Source organism: Tamandua tetradactyla, chromosome 15, assembly GCF_023851605.1.
Source record: "Tamandua tetradactyla isolate mTamTet1 chromosome 15, mTamTet1.pri, whole genome shotgun sequence".
NCBI classification, from domain to species: Eukaryota; Metazoa; Chordata; class Mammalia; order Pilosa; family Myrmecophagidae; genus Tamandua; species Tamandua tetradactyla.
This window is the reverse complement of record NC_135341.1, coordinates 36417277-36431827: the sequence shown is the minus strand read 5'-3', so window position 1 is coordinate 36431827 and position 14551 is coordinate 36417277. Positions and strand designations below refer to the sequence as shown.

The 14551-nt window shown below is 38.2% G+C and overlaps 1 protein-coding gene and 1 pseudogene across 18 annotated transcripts in view; one reads left to right on the top strand and one right to left on the bottom strand.

The window, feature by feature from the left end:
- Nucleotides 1-14551, bottom strand: part of IP6K1 (inositol hexakisphosphate kinase 1) — a 122440-nt gene that overhangs the window by 20849 nt on the left and 87040 nt on the right. Inside the window, exon 1 of one of the 18 annotated variants that reach the window (XM_077129290.1) lies at nucleotides 11824-11844. The exons of the other annotated variants lie outside the window; for them this stretch is intronic. The gene's annotated coding sequence lies outside the window, so the exon portion shown is untranslated. Of the gene's footprint in view, nucleotides 1-11823; nucleotides 11845-14551 lie in introns of those variants that run through there. 18 annotated transcript variants of the gene reach the window in all.
- On the top strand, nucleotides 11633-13605 carry LOC143657190 (mortality factor 4-like protein 1; annotated as a pseudogene).

Here is a 14551-nt window from a genome sequence, read left to right as displayed (position 1 = left end):
TTTCTAGCCTGGCTCACAGGGTAGTAGGGAAAGGAGAGGGGCTGATAGTGCCAAAAAGTCAGATTTGGGGGGGAATGGAAATGGTCATTTCCCAGTCTCAGAGATACTTGTGGCAACCTCTGCATCATTCACAAAATGAAGAGGGTAGAAGTCCAACTTCCAGGTTTACAGGTGATACATCATCAAGGCAGTCCTACTGACTCTTTTGGCAAGGGGCTCAAAAGCATTTTAATTTCCAGGCTGAGTTCTCTCCAGTGAGTAGCAGGCTGCAGCACAGGGCAGTGTGCTACAACAGAAAGCACCCTGGCCCAGGGGGCCAAGGCCTAGACACCCCCTCCACTCTGAGATATCATACAGGACCTCAGCATGTACCAGGGATTTCATTCATTTATTCAGGTGTGCATTCATTCCCCAAGTTTCATGAGCAGTCCCTCTGTGCTGGACCCTTGGGGCACAGAGGTGAGTCCTACTCAAGTCCTGTTCTCAAGGCTCTCATACAGACAGGGATTCACACCTTTGAGCAAACTTGGGCACCAGACCCAAGCAGTAAGTGCAATAGTGAAGATAAGAAAAAACATCATGGGGGCAGAGTATTGAAATGGTGTCCTAAACCCAGGGAGGCCAAGGTATTTCTGGCAGTGTGTGATGGACAGAGACCTTGTGGCTACTGAAGGGCCAGGATATGGAACAAAAGGTGTCAAACCCAGGCTGCGGAGTTATGTCCAGTGCGTGACTGGGAGTCCCTGGGAAAGTTCACAGGGCAGGGGAATGGCATGACAAGATGTTTACATCAGAAAGATCAGTTGGTGGCAGTACAGAAGATAGCAGAAGACACAACATGAGGTGCTGAGCCATACCGGAGACAGAGGGATAGGTAAAGGAAGCTATGTCACCATTTGGGCAAGAGGTTACAGGCATCTAACAGAAGTGCTTCCTTATTTCCAGAAAGAGACAGTGGATGAAGAAGACCAAGTTTAGGTTAAACCAAAAATGGAGCCTGGAAAGAGGTTTAACAGTTCATGGTTCAAGGATTACCACCAGTTCTATGACAGAATCATCAATCAAACCAGAGAATTTCAGGAGCAATGAGAGAAGAGACAATTTCAGATGCTGGCAATTCCTTTTGCATCCTTTTCTTCTATCATATTTCCATTTACTTGCAGATGGTTATAGCAAACACAGACTCCCTGGTCTCCACCATTAGGTGTGACTGAAGAAAGGTCTCTTGACCCCTTCCCGCACCCTGACTCCAAGTCAAAAGAGAACAGGACAGTCTCTGCCTCCATTTACTGAGGTATAAAGTATGTCTGAAAGTACCAGAGTGTCCTCAAAGCACTTAAGAGTTTTTTAGAGGAAACAGCTCCCAGCCTATTTCATCACATCACTGGTATTAGTGATTACTTCCCAGGTCCCTGTTAGCCCCTCTACATTTTCTGTTTTTTTTCCTTCCAGTAGTAAGGGCTCCCACTCAGGAAGGCAATGCATCACCTATGCACCTCAGACAGTAAACTGAGACTCCAAACCATAGCCACAAATGGGTCCCCAGCTAAAGAAGTACAAATATGTATCTCTGAGGAGATGAAAACACAAAAGGCAAATCAAAGCCCTGGACATAAATTCAAGTAGTGTATTATCTTTAGTTAATTTCAAGATAAATATTATTTTTGATAACTGTCCCAAATACTTCAAAAACCACTGGAAGGGGATGCAAGGGTAGTTCAGTGGTAGAATTCTCGCCTGTCATGTGGGAAACCTGGGTTTGATTTCCAGCCCATGCACTTCCCCAAAACAAACAAGCAAACAAAGAAAAAACAAATAAACAGAAATTCAACAAATGGTGCTGCAATAACAGGATACTCACATGATAAAAAGAATGAAATGTGATCCCGCCATACAGTATACAAAAAACAACCGACCAACCACTGGTAGCACATGGAATTATTGAGGGATTGGTGAACCAAAACTAGAAAATGCTAAATGTGATGTGTATCCTGCTTTGGATCCTGGAACAGTAAAAGGACATTACTGAAAAACTAGGGAAATCTGAATTAAAGTCTGGTGTTTAATTAATAGTAATAAACCAATGTCTATTTCCTAATACTGATAAATAGACAACAGCAATATAAAATGATAACATAAGGGGAAGCTTAACTGGGTGAGAGGCATATGGGGATTATCTGTACTATCTTTACAATTTTCCTAAAATCTAAAATTATTCCAAAATTAAAAACACAATATATGCTATGTTTCCTTTCTCTTTTCCAAATGGTTTAACCTAAAACACACTTAATAAAAGGTAAGATTTTGTGGGGCTTTTTTTGGGGGGGGTTATAACAGTTTATATATTCCTCACTAAATGAAAATAAAAATCCATACAGATATAAATAAACAAAAACAAACAGGGCTGGGGGCAGAGGGAGGAAAAGCTCTTCTTCACACGGAATGCCAGCTAATAAATGTAAAAGGAATAACAGAACTAGAAAATCATCACGAGGACAACATTACAGTAACAGCTGATCAAGGCAAAAATTATCAGGGATACTAAAATCTAGAAGGTGTAAGTCTGTTGAGAAACAAGATATTTACATAGACCCAAAGTATCTTGTTACAAGACACACAGTAACTACAAAGGGAAAAATAAATAAATATTAACTATGGTGGAGAAAACTGGCAGACACCATCTTACCAACCAATGAACATTAACATCACCACTAACGGGTCACACACTAACAAACATCATGTGCCTCCTGATGTGATGCACTGAGAAACACGTATCACTTCTATGATATTCCTGCCCAAAACAAGTAATGTGAATTTAAGCATGAAAAAAATCAGCAAGCCCAAATGAGAAAAGGACTACAAAATATTACTAGTCTGTACTCTTAAACAGCGTAAAGGACACAAAAGACAAAAACCGAGGAGCTATCTCAAATAAGACTAAAGGACATAACCATGAAATTCAATACTAACTTTACTGAACAGTGATTTTTTTCTTTTCCTTTGCCATAAAGGAAATTTTAGGACAACTAACAAAACCTGAAAAATATCTATATGTTTAACAATACTACTGTAACAACATTAATTTCCTGAAGTTGATATCTCTAAAGGCCTAGATTAAAACAATAATCTAACTTCACACCTAAAGAAACTTGAGCAAACCAAAACCAAACAGGAAATAGTAAAAGTAGAGCAGAGATAAATGAAATAGAGAAAAGAAAAACAATAGACAATAGAACAAAAAGTTTTAAAAAGATCAATATAATTGACAAACTTTTAGGCATATTTACAAAGAAAAGAGGACATAATTAAAATCAGGAATGAAAGTGGGAACATTACTACTGGGAACATTACTACTGACAGTACAAAAATGAAAAGGATTTTAAAAGGGTATTATGAAAAAAAGGGGGGCATTATGAACAATTTTATGCCACCAAATTAGAAAACCTAGATGAAATGGGCAAATTCCAGGAACCTAAAATTGTGGTACTGTAACTCATACTAAACTCTGAAATCTGTTCTACAACTAATTGTTGAAGGTGCTTTGAAATTTGTTGCTTTTTTTTTTTTATAAATAGGCTATTTTTCACACGAAAAAAGATAAAAGTCAATTGTGATGAGGCATGCACAGCTATATAATGATACTGTGAATCACTGATTGTACACTTTGGATGATTGCGTGGTATGTGAATATATAATCTGTATCAATTAAAAAAAGATCAAAGGAGAAGGTGGAGTTCTAAAAGAGAAGATAGGATCTAACAAATGAATATGACTTCTGAATCACTGTATTGATACCTCTTTTGGTCTCCAGTGTCTTGGAGCAGTAAGAAGGAAAAACCTAAAATTGTGGAACTGTAACCCATACCAAACTCTGGAATGTGTTCTATAACTAACTGTTGTGTTGTACTTTGAAATTTATTGTTTTTGGATATATGTTATTTTCGCAAGACAATTTTTTTAAATGGTCCTAAATATCAAAGAACTAAAGGAAAATATGAATAAGCAATTAAAGGAGATCAGGAAAGCAATACATGAACACAAAGAGAATATCAATAGAGAAATGGAAATTATGAAAAGGAACCAAACAGAGCTTATAACCACAGTAACAGAAATAAAAAATTCCCTAGAGGGTTTCAAGAGTAGATTAGAAGTGACAAAAGAAACAGTGAATGTGAAAATAAAACAACTGATATCATTCAGTTGTGAAGCAGAAAGAAGAAAGGATGAAGAAAAGTGAACAGAGCCTAAGGAACCTGTGGGATAGACATTGTGGAAGTCCCAGAAGAAGAAAGAGAGAACGACACAGAGATAAAAATGGAGCGGAAGACATGACTATACACATTCAAGATGCTCAATGAACTCCAAACATGATAAACCCACGTAGACCCACATTACAGCACATAATAATCAAAATGTCTAATGCCAAAGATAAAGAGAAAATTCTTAAAATCTCAATGGAGAAGTGTCAAGTCATGTATAAGGGAGCCTCAAAAAGACTGACTCCCAATTTCTCATCAGAAACCAACGACGAAGAAGGCAGTGGGATGACATATTAAAGGTGCTAAAAGCAAATAACTGCCAAACCAAGAATTCTATATTTGAACAAAATTATAAAACTGTTCTTTCATCAACTGCATGCAGCAAATGTACCACACTAAAGCAAGGTTAATAACAGGGTAGTAGATGAGAACTCTCATTCTACGCATGATTTTTTCTGTAAACCTATAACGTCTCTGATAAATTATAAAGTAAAATTTTTTAAAAATGAAAATATGAGTGGCCTCTGGATTGCAAATATGAGTTATAGGGGATTTCTTCTTTATAGTTTTGGTACTTTCCAAATTTTCAAAACCAAGAATATTCATCTTTATAATCAGATGATTATAAAATGTATCTTATAATATATTTTAAGAAACATTATAATCCTAAATAATCCAAACATAATTTTATAATCCTTGAAAAAAAGAATTCTATATCTGGTAAAACTATCTTTCAAAATGTGAGAGAGATTAAGACATTCCCTTATAAACAAAAGCTGAGGAAATATATCTCAATAAAATTGTATTTAAAAAAAATAAAAAGAGCAGGCCACAGTGGCTCAGCAAGCAGAGTTCTCGCCTGCCACACTGGAGACCCAGGTTCAATTCCCGGTGCCTGCCCATGCAAAAAAGAAAAAGCTGTGAGAGTTCATCACCACTAGACAGGCCCTATAAGACTTGCTGAGCAGAGTTCTACAGGTTAAAAGGAAAGAACAATAGACTACAGGTTGAAGCCCCATGAAGAAATAAAAATCTCTGGTAAGGGTAATGATATGGGTAAATATAAATGCTAGTATTATGTTTTTGTTTTGTAACTCCACTTTTTAATTCCTAAGGGCTCACAAAGGCAAATGCATAAAATGAAATGATAAATTAGTGATTTTGGACTCACTGTATAAACATGTAATTTGTGACAACATAAATGTGGGATAATGAGGGGTATAGGAACATAGTTTGTACATACTATGGAAGTTAAGTTGGAAATTACAAGGAAAATATCAGAGAATATGCAAGCTCATAGAAATAAAAGGTAGAATAAAGGTTACAGGAGTGAGGGAAGGGACAACAAGAGAGTTCATGTATAACGGGTATAGAATTTCTGAAAAAAATTTTAGTAATGAAAGGTGATGAGCATACCACAGATTCTGAAAGTGATAATTCCACTGAATAGGGCATGCTTGGGAGTGGCTGAGATGGGAAAGTTTACGCTGCATACATGTTCCCACAATTAAAAAAAAGAAAGGACAACTAAAGAGATCATGACAATTAAATGCAATACATGATCCTGGATGATATCTAACAAGGAAGGAGAAAAGGTCCAATGGAACATTATTGGTACTGATGAAAAAACTGGAATATATTGACTTTAAGCTTCATATCAATGTTAAAGTTCTTGATCTTGACAACTAGACTTAAGGTAATTACTTAACTGAATGTCCTTGTTCTTAGGAAATATATATGGAAGTACTAAGTGTTCAGAGAATATGATGTGTACAACCTACACTTAAGTGTGCAGAAAATGGACTGATAGAAGGATGGATGGATGGATGGATGGATGGATGGATGGATGGATGGATGGGTGAGTGGACAGATGGATAGACAGAAGGATATGGCAAATGTGACAAAATGTTGAAACTGATGTATCTGGGTATTCGGATTATGGGTATGTTGGAGCTCTCTGTATGGGGTTTATATTAGTTTTGTAACTCTTGGGTAAGTTTGAAAGTATTTCAATAAAAAAAGCTTTTTTAAAAAAATTGGCTCAGGGTGGTGCGATGGTGGCTCAGTGGCAGAATTCGCACCTGCCATACCAGAGATCTGGGTTCAATTTCTGGTGCCTTGCACAGGTTTTTTAAAAAAAATGTGTTCAAGGAGCCACTATTAATGGTAAAATCATAAAGGATACTTAAAAATAGGAAAAAAGCAATTCCAACAGAAAATAAAACTAAGTTCAATAGACTCTTAACAAATCCCAGGAAACTTAAAGCTTTTAGCTTTTTATTTTGAAACTTTAACCAATTTTAAAAAGTTGCAAGACTATATAATGAATACACGTATTCCTCATCTTCATTCACTATTTACATTTTGCTATATTTGCAATTCCTCTGAACAGGCACCGCCACCCTTGTCCAGGATCCAATCCAGGATCATGCATTGCATTTAGATGTCATATCTCTTTAATCTCCTTTAGTTTGGAGTAGCTCCTTGGCCTTTCCCATGGACCTTCCCCAAACCAGACATTGAGAGTTTTAAAGAACACAGCCAGGTGTTTCAGAATGCACCTCAATTTGGGTTTGCCTGACTATTTTCTCAAAATTGATCTCAGATTAATGAGAATAAAAATGTTATAAGACAACCTTTAAAAATTCCTAGGGAGGACTTCCGGGTCAAGATGGCAGCTTAACAATGTGTGCATTTTAGTTTGTCCTCCAGAACAACTACTAAACAACCAGAAACAGTACAGAACAGCTCCTGCGGCCACGTCAGTGACCAGACACACAGCATACCCCAGTCTGGACCAGATGGACCCGCTGCGAGCCCCCAGAGAACCTGTGAGTTCCCAAAGCTGTGGCGGCGGGCGCTCCTCCCCCACAGGCTGCTACCCAGAGAGGAAAGGAAAGGAACTTTACCAGCAGCAGGGACTGAGCACAATCAAACACCAATTGTGGAATTAATTAACAAATTCTGACTACTAAAAATAGGCCCCCAGCTTAGGTGAACCTGGTCAAAGTGGAGGTTGCTCATTTTTGCCCTGGTGCCAAGGGGGCAGGGCAGACGGAAAAAGGCGAAAAAAAAAGAAGGAAACAGAGGTTTTTCTGGCTGTGTTTCTACAAAGGTTTGACTGCCTTTGGATATAGCGGCAGGACTTCTCAGGTTGCAACTGCCCCAGGCATAGACAGAAGTGACCTCTTTTGGGGGCTTGTCTGGAGCCTGTGCCTTCCCCAGGGGAGGGGTGAAGCCCAACTCAGGTGGAATGCCTCCCTCAAGGAATTTAGACACCAGGGTTTGGTAATTTGAAGCCATTAAAACCAGCCTACAACCTCTCCTCTGTCTCCACCACGCCCCCAGCAGGGAGAGTCCACCAAAGTTAAAGGTACCACATCATCCTACGCTGGTGGGACCTGCAGGCAGACAAGCACCACATACTGGGAAGGATAAGAAAAACAGAGTCCAGAGACTTCACAGGGAAGTCTTTCAACCTGCTGGGTCTCACCATCAGGGAAAACCAATGCAGGTGACTCTTTCCTTCTGACAGGAGGCCAGTTTGGTCTGGGAAAATCTGGCTGGGGTCTATAATATCTAAGCAGACCCTCCTAAGGGTGGGAGGGAAAAGGCACCATAAAAGCAGGGCAAGAAACAAGAAAACAAGAAATGAAAAATTCTCCTCTGTTAAACAAAATTTAAGCTAGAGGTTCAGATAAAACTGAACTGAACGTCAAAGAACAGATAGACAACAAATTCATCCAGCAAGGAAACCCTAGGTAAAAGAAGTGAAAGCAATCTCCAGAACAAACTAATTAAGGTAGTTAAATGCCTAGATGCCAGCAAAAAAATAACAAATCACATGAGGAAAACTGAAGCTATGGCCCAGTCAAAGGAATAAGCCAACAATTCAAATGAGATACAGGAGCTGAAACAATTAATTCAGAATATAGGAACAGACATGGAAAACCTCATCAAAAACCAAATCAATGAATTGAGGGAGGATATAAAGAAGGCAAGGAATGAACAAAAAGAAGAAATCGAAAGTCTGAAAAAGCAAATCACAGAACTTATGGGAATGAAAGGCAAGGCAGAAGGATGAAAAAAACAATGGAAACCTACAATGGCAGATTTCGAGAGACAGAACATAGGATTAGTGAACTGGAGGACGGAACATCTGAAATCCGGCAAGAGAAAGAAAATATAGGGGAAAAAAGGGAAAAATATGAGCAGGGACTCAAGGAATTAAAAGACAGTATGAAGCACATGAATATACGTGTTGTGGGTATCCCAGAAGGAGAAGAGAAGGGAAAAGGAGGAGAAAAAATAATGGAGGAAATTATCACTGGAAATTTCCCAACTCTTATGAAAGACTTAAAATTACAGATCCAAGAAGTGCAGCGTACCCCAAAGAGAATAGACCCAAACAGACATACTCGAAGACATTTACTAATCAGAATGTCAGCGGTCAAAGAGAAAGAGAGAATTTTGAAAGCAGCAAGAGAAAAGCAATCAATCACATACAAGGGAAACCCAATAAGATTATGTGCAGATCTCTCAGCAGAAACCATGGAGGCAAGAAGACAGTGGGATAATATATTCAAATTATTAAAAGAAAAAACTGCCAACCAAGAATTCTATATTCAGCAAAACTGTCCTTCAAAAATGAGGGAGAAATTAAAACATTTTCAGACAAAAAATCACTGAGAGAATTTGTGACCAAGAGACCAGCTCTGCAAGAAATACTAAAGGGAGCACTAGCGACAGATACGAGGACAGAAGAGAGAGGTGTGGAGAACAGTGTAGAAAGGAAGACTATGAGTAAAGGTAAAAAGAAGGAAAATTAGTTATGACATATAAAATCCAGAAGGCAAAATAGTAGAAGAAAGTACAACTCATGCAGTAATAACACTGAATGTTAATGGATTAAATTCTCCAATCAAAAGACATAGTCTGGCAGAATGGATTAAAAAACAGGACCCATCTATATGCTGTCTCTACTCGAAGGACGTGAGGGCAAGCACACAAATGGACATTTACGCATCAATGGTTATAGTAGCATTATTTACAATTACCAAGAGATGGAAGCAGCCAAAATGTCCATCAACAGACGGTTGGCTAAACAAACTGTGACATTTACATAAGATGGAATATTATGCAGCTTTAAGACAGAATAAAGTTATGAAGTATGCAACAACATGAATGGACCTTAAGGACATTATATTGAGTGTGATTAGCCAGAAACAAAAGGACAAATACTGTATGGTCTCACTGATATGAACTGACATTAGTGAATAAACTTAGAATATTTCGTTGGTAACAGAGACCATCAGGAGATAGAAATAGGGTAAGATATTGGGTAATTGGAGCTGAAGGGATACAGATTATGCAACAGGACTGAACATAAAAACTCAGAAATGGACAGCACAATAGTACCTAACTGTAATACATATGTTAAAACACTGAATGAAGCTGCATATGAGAATGATAGAGGGAGGAGGGCTGGGGCATAAATGAAATCACAAAGAAAGATAGATGATAAAGACTGAGATGATATAATCTAGGAATGCCTAGAGTGTATAATGATAGTGACTAAATGTACAAATTTAAAAAATGTTTTTGCATGAGGAAGAACAAAAGAATGTCATTACTGCAGTGTGCTGAAAATAGATGGTAATTAGTTATCCAAGAGGAAAGGGAGAGGCTGGAGGGAACTGCCTGAAAATGTTGAGCCGTGTTCCAGTAGCCATGTTTCTTGATGATGACTGTATAATGATATAGCTTTCACAATGTGACTGGGTGATTGTGAAAACCTTGTGTCTGATACTCCTTTTATCTACCTTGTCAACAGATGAGTAGAACATATGGAATAAAAATAAATAATAGGGGGAAAAAATGTTAAAATAAATTTAGTTTGAAATGCTAGTGATCAATGAGAGGGAGGCGGGTAAGGGGTATGGTATGTAAAAATTTTTTTTTTCTGTTTTCATTTTATTTTTCTGTTGTCTTTTTATTTCTTTTTCTGAATTGATGCAAATGTTCTGGGAAATGATCATGATGATGAATATGCAACTATGTGATGATATTGTGAATTGCTGAGTGTATGTGTTGGGAATGTTTGTGCTTCTTTCTTGTAATTTTTTTTTAATTAATAAAAAATTAAAAAAAAAATTCCTAGGTGCTTTACTGTTTTCAGTTCTAGGACCTCTTTTATAAGACCCAAGACCTCAAACATCACTTACTACACTTAATGCCTACTTAGAAATTCCCTAAAATTCCTTACAATATATTCAAATCATGGGGGAAAGAACAGCTGGCTTAAGAGAATAGTTAATTTAGACCATAACCACACTGGCACAGTCAAGATGTTATTAATATAAAGAATCAGTAGGAGGTGATTCAGGGGTGAAAATTTCCCTGACAATGTGGGGTCTGATTCCTGGGGATGAGTCTGGTTCGGGCACTGTGGGATCAGCAATGCCTTCTGGACCAAAGTGTAATAAAATAAGGCTTCAGTGGCCAAAAGAGATCAAATGGAGTCAAGAGGCTATTCTGGAGGCTACTCTTATGATAGCTTCAGTTAGATAGTGCTAATTGCCATGGTTTGCTAAACCCCAATCAACATCATTCCTGTTGGCTCTTAAGAACACCTAGGGCTTGAAATGAGACTCTATAAAGGTTTCATACACTAGGTTTGCCTTCCCGGAACCTAAAATTCCCAGACGGTTCCTAGGTCAGATAAATCTTGCAACCCTGAGGGACCAGCCTCTCCAAGATTATCAATTAATCACATTCCCCAATTCTTTAGTGTGGACACCTTTTCTCAACATGAAAAAGTCAGAACAGACATTGCCCAAAGATCCTTATAGACTGGGAGAAGGATCAAAGGAGGAGGAAATATAATATTCCTTATAGCTTCTAGTGTTTTGCAGCAGCTAGAAGGAAAAATCTGAGAGGATGGAATGGTAGCCCATGGCAAACTCTGGGATCTGTTCTGTAACTTTTTGTTGCGTTGTGCTTTGAAAATTATTTTTCTTTCCTTGCTTTGTATATATATTATATCTTACAATTAAAAAAAACATTTAAAAAAATTAGGAGAAGACAGCAGGGCATAGTGGACATGGAGCCGCCATTTCCTTCACTAGGCTACCAAATGGACGCCACCTCTTGTCAGCACAGCTTATTGTGGGGCAACCATGAGGGCATCTGGCCACCAGGCCCAGTAACAAAGTGTCTTAGATCTAGACTTTTCATACTTTCTTTCTACATAATGTATAAATACATTTATGTTACTTTTATTGTGTTTAAAAGCTTTCTTAAATGTAAACATGAGAGTTGGATGAGGTACAGCGGGGGTGATGGGAGAAGGAGAAAGTGTTAATTACTTATAAATGGTGCCAAAGTAGGACACAAAGCCTAAATTCCAGGAGGGTGAATGAATGTTGTGCTTTCATGGGCCTCTGCCCATGTGTGAAGGTTGCCATAAAAGACAAGCAAGTAAAATACTTCACACATTACAGTGGTTAGAATAAAACCGGGTTGAATGGGTACTAAAAAGCAGAGTACTCAAATATGTGCACACCTTGCAGAAACAGAGAACTTCAAAAAGCCAATCAGAAGCAACATGCAGACGGGAAGATGAGAGGGGCTGCTCCCAGAGAGAAGACATCTGGTATGCAGCAGAAAAATGCTGAAGAGAAAACAAAAAAGAACAATTATAACCAAGAAATTGGGATTTAAGGCATGATTTTGATTACTAAATCATATTCCTTTTTGCTTTCTGGGATATTGGAGTAGAGAGGGGAATACCTAAATCCCTAAACTATAATTTAGCTGCCCTGATATCTGAAATGAATGAAAAAGCCCTTATCTTCTGCCTTTGCAACTGTAAGAGCTGTTCACCCTTTATCTGGTCATTTTCTTGAAGGGCAAAGGTCCTAATGCTAATGAAATCAGCCCCAGACATCCGTAAATCATGTCAGCTAGCTTCTGCTATTGAAAGATAACTTGTCTCCCTTCTTTTTGGCTTATACCTTTAGTACTGAAGTGACAGCTCTGCCTCCCTTCCTTTCAGCTTATGTTCTCCTATTGAAATGATAATGATAACAATATCTCCTTTTCTGCTTTGAATTTGCTATTTAAAATGACCTCATCTCCCCTTACTAAAATCCTTAAAAACCCTGAACCCACTAAACTCAGGGAGAAAGATTTGGGGCTGCTAGGTCATCTGTTCTCCTACTACATGCTGAGTAATAAACTCTTTCTCTCTCTCTCCGAAACCCCGGTGTCTCAGGAATTGGTTATTGAGCACATTGGGCAAAAGAATCAATGGCTTTTGTCCAGTAACACAAACGGAAACACCTGGAAATGGAGATGGTGGCAGTACCAGTGAGACACCTTGTGGGGGGTCAGGAGCAATAAATCAGGCCCTAGCAAGAAGAAGGTATCTGGAGTCATAAGATCCAGGGCAGAAAGTTCCCAAGAGTTAAAAATTGAACAATAATCATTGTTAAGAAACTAAAAGAATGGGATGTATTGTGCAAGAGCTAACGGCATTTTCCTCCTTCTATAGATAAGTTTGCTTGCTTACAGCTGCAAACCAAGAAATGGCTCTAAAAAGATAATGCCCCATTCCTGCTTCTGCGGATAAGCTTGTGGTTTCTGCCTTTATAAGCCCCCTTGAGAACCTCTCGGGGCTCCTCTCTGAATCTTCCTTCTTGGGGTTTTCTGAGGCAGTCGCCAGCCGGCTAATAAAGACTCCAAATTGGCTTGCAGATTTCTTTGAATTGTGTGGTCTCTCTTTCGGTGTGCCCCACAACATTCTCAGCCTCCTGAGAATAAAACGGCCAGAGTAGATCCTACTGTTGAAAATGAGGAAATATTCATGAACGGAATTGAAGTGAAAATAAAGATTCCTGAAGAACTAAAATCATGGCTTGTTGACGACTGCCAAGAATATAGATTCCATTCTAGAGGATTATGCAAATTATAAGAAATCTCAAGGAAATACAGATAATAAGGACATGCTGTTAATGAAGCTGTGGCCAGGATAAAAGAATACTTGAATGTAATGTTGGGCAGTCAGCTACAAGACAAATTTAAGAGACTACAGTGTGCTGAAATCCTTGCAGATCACTCCGATGCACCACCCATGTCCCAAGTGTATGTAGTGCCACGCCTACTGAGATTATTTGTACAAGCTGGAGCAATGTTGGCCTACACACCTCTGGATGAGAAGAGCCGTACTTTATTACTGAACTATCTTCATGATTTCCTAAAGTATCTGGCAATGAATTCTGCAACTTTGTTTAGTGCCAGTGACTATGAAGTGGCTCCTCGTGAGTACCATCGGAAAGCTGTGTGAAACTACTGACACTTATGTTTGAATCTCTGTTAACACATTTTTGTTCCTAGTCCTTCTCTTTTTTTTTATTTTTTTATTAATTAAAGAAAAAAAGAAATTAACACAACATTTAGAAATCATTCCATTCTACATACGCAATCAGTAATTCTTAACATCATCACATAGATGCATGACCATCATTTCTTAGTACATTTGCATCGATTTAGAAAAAGAACTAGCAAAACGAGAAAAAGATATAGGATGTTAATATAGAGAAAAAATAAAAATAATAATAATAATAAAAAAGACAAAAAAACAAACAAAAAAAAACTATAGCTCAGATGCAGCTTCATTCAGTGTTTTAACATAATTATATTACAATTAGGTATTATTGTGCTGTCCATTTTTGAGTTTTTGTATCTAGTCCTGTTGCACAGTCTGTATCCCTTCAGCTTCAATTACGCATTATCTTACCCTCTTTCTAACTCCTGCTGGTCTCTGTTACCAATGACATATTCCAAGTTTATTCTCGAATGTCCGTTCACATCAGTGGGACCATACAGTACTTGTCCTTTAGTTTTTGGCTAGACTCACTCAGCATAATGTTCTCTAGGTCCATCCATGTTATTACATGTTTCATTAGTTTATACTGTCTTAAAGCTGCATAATATTCCATCGTATGTATATACCACAGTTTGTTTAGCCACTCGTCTGTTGATGGAAATTTTGGCTGTTTCCATCTCTTTGCAATTGTAAATAATGCTGCTATAAACATTCGTGTGCAAATGTCCGTTTTTGTCTTTGCCCTGAAGTCTTTTGAGTAGATACCCAGCAATGGTATTGCTGGGTCGTATGGCAATTCTATATTCAGTTTTTTGAGGAACCGCCAAACTGCCTTCCACAGTGCTTGCACCATTTGACATTCCCACCAACAGTGGATAAGTGTGCCTCTTTCTCCGCATCCTCT